A 7202-nucleotide genomic window follows, 5' to 3' on the forward strand; every position below is an offset into this window, starting at 1 on the left:
AACTTTAGACTTCTTCTCGCAAACTTTAAAGATTACACTTTTGGCTTATACTCCCCACATTGGAGCTTTGGATGATATCAAGCCATGATGTGCTATTTCTTTTAGATTTTCACCATTTAAAAAGAGGAGGTTAATAACCATTTTGGCAATGCATATTTTAAGTCTCTAACTTTAACTTTTTTAGAGGAGAGATTAAGGTTAATGATTGGGTGGAAAATATGTATTTTGGAAGTTTATCTTAACTTTTTTAGATGGAGAAGTTAAGATTAATGATTGAAACACGTGTTTTGGACCCCAAACCTTAACCTTTTTAGATGATGTTAATGGGGTTAATGATTTATTTGGAAACATAACCTTTTTGATGGAGAGGTTAAGATTTTAAGATGAAACAAGTATTTTGGGATGCTTCATAAACCTTTGATAACTTGAGACTTGGGAACCGGATTTTAATAATTCAAAGTGTTGGACGGAGCTGGGGACAACATGGATGCATCAAGGTCATAAAACTATTAAAAATGCAATGGATAATTGATCCTTTCAAAGTTTGAAGTTTTATACATGTTCGAACTTGTTTTGACTCAAAACATAGATAAAAATTCTGCAATTTAGCGGGTACAAGAACCATGACAACAAGACATAAAGTATGCAAATGATGTAGGAGACATGTTCATGGATAGTAGTTATAGAAAGATAGAATTTTTGAAAAGAAACTACAAATAAACTAAAATTAATTTAATATATCATTTTACAAATTAATGAACCACAAATACAACAGTAGTTTTAAAATTAATCTAATATATCATTTTACAAATTAATGAACCACACATACAACAATAGTTTAGAAATCACCTCTCTTGGAGTAACAAAATAAAATGCAACTTTAAAGCACCAGAGGGCTCAGATCCAAAAAATCAACACTCTTGCATTTGTTAGGTGGAATGAACTTTATTTCTCCCAATGTATCTACTTTCCTCACCGCCCTTGCTCATTATTACCTTCTGCGATTGTGAATATTATTTGTTTACTTAAAAGTGGGTTACACTTTTTTTCCTAAACTGACACTGAACTCTGAATTTTCAAGAAAACTTTCACTTTCAAATGCAAATTCCAATTTAATGGTTAGGAATTTGAAGATGAAGTAAACTAGAGTCTTTTAGGATTTTGTGTCTAGATTCTAAATATATTTATTTTAATTTTTTTAAAATTGAATTTATTGAATTATGTTTTCTCCTATGAAAATTGGTATGATATCAAAAACCTAATTTTAAAGAGTGACACTATGTTTGACACACATAACTTTTTTTCTACAATAGATATTAATGTGATTCTTTCAAATTTAGTTTGTTAACATCCATACCTAAACCATAGAGTTGGTCTTATATCTTTATCGTTAGTATTTCATATTTTATTGTAGTTTAAAGTTGGCATAACACTAATTTAGACATACATGGCTTTTGACACATGTAACTTATTATATATTTACCCAATTTCAAAAAAAAAAAAATTTATTGAAAGGTGACTCAAATACAAAGATTGTACTTATTTTTCAAAAAAAAAAAAATTTATTTACTATTTTTCCATGAGCGCCAAATATCTCGATTTATTTTTTATAATAAACCTATATCCAATTCACGTTTAAAAATATATACCTAAAAAATTTGAAAAGCACCAAATTCATAGTCATTAGAAAGCTAGTTTAGAGTACTTTAGTCATGAAAAATTTTAGGTCTTCAATGCTCCATTTGAAACTAGTAATTTAGCTCCAAAGAAAGGAAATCACTAAAAAAACTTCAAACTATTCATATAACCTTCTATCTAGCTAGTTTCGATAGAAACTTAGTTTCTATCAAAAAAAAATTGCGTACTTTTGATAGAAACTAAATCACTTAGTTTCTATCAAAACTATGGGCAGTTTAACTGCACGGTCAATAAAACTTCTTTAGTTTCAATTGAAACTACCATGTTAGTTTTGATTGAAACTAACATGTTAGTTTCGATCTCATTTTTGACAACATTTTCAAGAAAAAATATTACACTTGAATGCTCTTTAGTGCTTGGTGGTACTTTTAGTTACTACTTTGCCTCAGTCCAACCCTGCCAAACCTGAGCAACCTTGGAGTGAATTATATTTCCACAAAGCTACATCTCATAAATTTCTCTAAAACTTTATATTTATGTTGAAGGCGTTCCCTATATGAAGGTGAGGAGCTAAATTTTACATCTAACGGTGGACAATGATGGACAGAGAATGACTACCATTAAAATGATTACAAACGTAGATGTTTTACCTTCTTACTATTCAACAAAGAAGAAAGCCATTTGTGACATTTTGTTTAGGTGAGACATTGAAGCCTCTTTTCATTGCATTGTCACCATTGTGTTGTGTCTTTTCTATCATCCCATAACAAGCAACCAGTCCAAATAAAGTAGATGGTTAGTCTAATAGACTAGTCACATGTGTATCATATTGACTCCAAATTGTAAACTACTATCACAGGTGGTGTGGTTGTCATTGTGAGACACCATCTATTTAGATGTCAATCATGCAATGTCATCAATTGCCCTTTCAAAGGGTAAGAAAATTTACTCTCACATCACTAGCAGAAAGCCTACATTTGCAAGGAAAACACTTTTATAGATTAAGCTTATTAACATGTATGACAAGGGCATAAGTTTGGTGGGTGCTCCCAAAGTATTCGACCACTTTCCTGAACCCAACATTTTCTCATGGAATATGGCAATTTCAACTTACTGAAGTCATGGCTTTCCTCAAGAGGCACTGCAATTGTTTAACCAAATGCAGCAACAAGGAACTCTTTAGTCTGATCGCTTCACTTTCTCCACCATTATCCCTATGTGTGCCAACTCGGCATATGTAAAACACGGTTGACAGATCCATGGGAAAATCATCAAATGTGGGTTTCAATGTGAAGTTATTGTGATGAATACCCTAGTAGATATGAATGCTAAATGTGGAAGAATAGAGAAGGCACGCGGGGCATATGCACCGAGTTGTGGTGCCATAAAGATGACAAGTTTTTTTTTTTTTCTAATTTTCAATAGCACGTATGCGCTATAGTGCGTATGCACTATGGCTTGGGTCACCCAAGCCATAGTGTGTACGCGCTATTCTGATGTCCAAAAAGTTAAATATGATGGGCTGCAAACCCACAGCCCATCATTTTCATTTTGTTTTTTGGCTCTCCAATAGCGCGTACGCGGGTTTGGCAGCAAAAATTCACCACCATTTGCCAAAATGCCTCCTCATCAATGAAATCCAAGACAAAGAGCACACCCACGACGATGAGGTAAGTGATATAAACTTAACTTTGAATTGTTTAATATATTTTCCATATTGTTTTATTGGTTTTTGATATTCTTTTGTAGGGTTTTTACAAATTTCATTTAGATTTGTTTATTTAGTTGGTTTTCAATTGATTTTCTATCAGGAAATCTCCATAATCAATCGAAAAATCCAAAAAAGCCTCAAGAACATCAAAATCAAAACCCTCCTCAAGAAGAACAACAAATTTCACAACCCGAACCAATTGCAAGACCTCCACCAGGCACACAAGAAAATATAAGAAATGAAATATAGAGAGGCAAAACTGAATTAGAAAGACTCATTGCTCAGTTGAAAGAATCCGAACAAACCAATCCAATGAGGGCTCAATTGGCATCATCCCTCGAATCCATTAACACTCAGATAGCCTTAGTTAGTGGTCAGTTAGATATTTTGCGCGCTAAGAGGGATGAACAAAAAATATTTTATGCAAATAAATTGTCATATGAAGATGTTAAAAAAAAAGAAATATCAAAAGGTAGTATATGTGCATTATTTAGAAAACCTGGTGAGCCAAATACTGTTAGAGACGGTACTAAACGATTCCCCATCCATTGGTGCATACACAATGCTATTAGAAATAATTTTTGGGATAGATGGTGGATGGTTTTTGATGCCCCTCCTTGCAAAAATCACGAGGTCCCCATGTATTTTTTGAAGAAATTATATTGTGAGTTTGTCCTTGGGGAGATCCCCAATTATTTTGATATGTTAGACTCCCAGGGTAGAGGTGGGGGGTCATCATTTGAGAGGCCAAGAGCACGTCGTGACCCTAATGTAGTTAGGGCACCTGTGGTCCATCCACAACATGAGCATGTGATTATTCCTTCAGTTGTGAAGGAACATGTAGAGGCCAGCACTCTAGGGACCATTAATGCTTTGACGCAGACCCTCATCCATTCCACGAGCCCATTAGTTGAGGGGGAGCCTTCTATGCATCGTGGTCACATGTGCACTTCATGCAGATCCCTATGCACATTTGGTACTCATGCTGGAGATGGTGCAGATGATGGGCTTGTCATCGATGAGTTCCTAAATGAGACATTTGGCATTGACACACAGGTAAATTACTAATTTGATCACATTTCATATGTATAGTGAATGATTAATTAATTAACATTTATTGACATTGTTCAAAATTTAGGGACAAAGTGTTGTTGGGCCTAGCAGCGATCCTCCAGGCCCATTTTTTGTCCCTTCGATGAGTCCTGAGGTATGTATCAATTTAATCATTTTAATTAATACATATATTTATTATGTAATCATATTAAGGATTGACACAAAAAATTATGCATGTGCATCAGTTCTCCACAGGACCCTCAACCTTTACCACAGACACAGAGCAGAGACATCATACGAGCTTCACATAGGTATAGTTGTTTCATGTTAATTTAATTCATTTGATTATATTTATTCCATGTTTCATGTTAGATATAACGTGTATTGTATGACATGCAGCTCATGATGTCAGACACACCTCCTCATCTGCGACAGTCTGTTGATAGTGGAGTGGCCACAGCTGTGGCTAGCTCACAGCCACTGATGGAGGTATGAAAGAATTTTCTTCATCTTAGTTGTTGTTTATAATAGTTAATCCAAAAATTTCTAATGTTATTTATATGTGATTATATTTATTGAATTATTGTAGGGTCTTGTCATGCCTGATCATCCATGAGCATTTGAGGTGGACTTACAGAGTGACTATTTGTTGGCGGTAAGAAAATAATTGATTTTGTGTGTACATATATTTGATTTCAACATATAATAAATATTGATTCATATCTACTTTCTTTGTATTAGTTGAACCTGGAGAAGAGCCTCAACAAGAGGTCAAGTGAGCATGTCAGGAGGGCCCCGTCATCTCCACTGTCTACCTCCACACGACGCCAGAGGACGTCGAGAGACTTGTTTCCTTCCCCTCGTGGAAAGGAAAAGATGTAGTTGAGATATTCGATACATATATATATATATATATATATATATATATATATATATATATATATATATATATATATATATATATATATATATATATATATATATATATATATATATATATAGGCATCAGAGAGACATATTCGACATACATTTGATGTACATATGACATTCTATATTTGATGTATGACATTATTGGTTAATATATGATATGTTTGTGCATATACGACATTATTGGTTATCATTTTATATTATATGTTTGTTCATGTATGATGTTAAATTAGATATGTTCGTGTATGACATTAAATTAGATATGTGCATGTATGAAATTAAATTCAATTGCTAGAGAGTTGTCATTATGTCTACCAACTAGTAGATGTTATTTTTTTCTTTATTAGTAGTTCTCAAAAACTGCAAAGAGGTTGTTTTTGGTGAATAGTTGTAAACAATTGTGATCATCGACTTCATGTACTCATGGCTTTGGCTGCAAACACTCATAACTTTGGATATAAGCATCCATGGCTTTGGCTATGTGCACTAGTGGCTTTGACTGTGAGCATTTATGGCTTTGGTTGTAGGCACAATATAGCCTTGGCTATAGGTTGTCTTTCTTGTTGCATGTCAAAGTTACCTTCAAGAATATCATTAGTCTAAGATCATTACAATTAAAATACTATAACATAATACCTTGGAAATAATAGTCTTTAACCCATTACTTTATTTTTGAAAACATCATGTAGTATCTACTATAGTGTTTCTACTCAAATATGTTTTCAAAAATACTTCTAGTATGGCAAAGAAATGTCTATGGAAAGCTTGTCAAATAGGATATTGAAGAACTAAATGTGGACAGTCATTAGTACCCATCAATAAGAACACGGACATCTTTCTCAAGCAAGCCATATGACATTAGCTTAATTTATAAATTTCCTTTGCAAATAACTAGAAGATTCTATGAATCTTAATACAGAGTTAATTACGAACTCATTATTCCATCCAAGAAGCATATATCACCCTAAGCCAATTAACCGACAGGATAAAAATTAATTCAATTTCAACAAAATTTTGAGTATAACAAACATCTTAGGGATTCTTACAAGAATTAACACGATGTTCACAAGAGCATTACAAGTTCTCGTAATGCTATTTCACATATTGTAATCATATTCAATTTTGAATGGCCATTTGTGTTACAAGCATAAATTTTCTTTAAGGTCTTTTAATTCTAGACATGAATTTTATTCTGAAGCTTTTCTATGACAACCCACTCAATGCATATATTGTTGTTCCACATTATGCTGATTTGACTTTCATTAGTTGATTTGGGTCTAGACATGACGTTATTCACTACCTTTTTTATATATTATTTTTTTGTAGTGAGGTTCTAACCTGAATGAATGTATTAATCATCGAAGTTGTGAACCTTGGTCGAGATCCTTACAAATATATTTTCAAATTGGACCTCAAATAGTTTTTTCAGTCACCCCCTATAAACAGATACTGAAATTGTAGTTAATTACAAAATTAATACTGAATTAACACACAAGTTTAATTAAGAAGTATTATGTACCTCAATAGGCTAGATTATTATTGACCGAGAAGCTTTATCTTAGAGCAGTTGGTTTCCTAAATCTTTAGCGCAATGACACTCTTATGGAATGTGGAATTAGATATGCTAGCTAAGGAACATTCTTTAAAAGGAAGAGGAAACTCAAGACTCACATGTTTCCAATCAATATAAATCTTTAAATCGCTTCTCTAATTTTTTCTATTTATGATCTTCTTAAAACTTAACTTTCTAAATGCATTGATGGGGAAATAAAGATCTTCTAGGAACTAAAGGCTAATCATGTTTAATACTTACTGTATATGAACAATGTTAGTATGCTAATAGAAACCAAATTTAAATAAAGCTTCTACAAAC

Source organism: Cupressus sempervirens, chromosome 3 (genome assembly GCF_028749045.1).
Source record: "Cupressus sempervirens isolate cs-2001-9-10 chromosome 3, ASM2874904v1, whole genome shotgun sequence".
Taxonomy (NCBI): domain Eukaryota; kingdom Viridiplantae; phylum Streptophyta; class Pinopsida; order Cupressales; family Cupressaceae; genus Cupressus; species Cupressus sempervirens.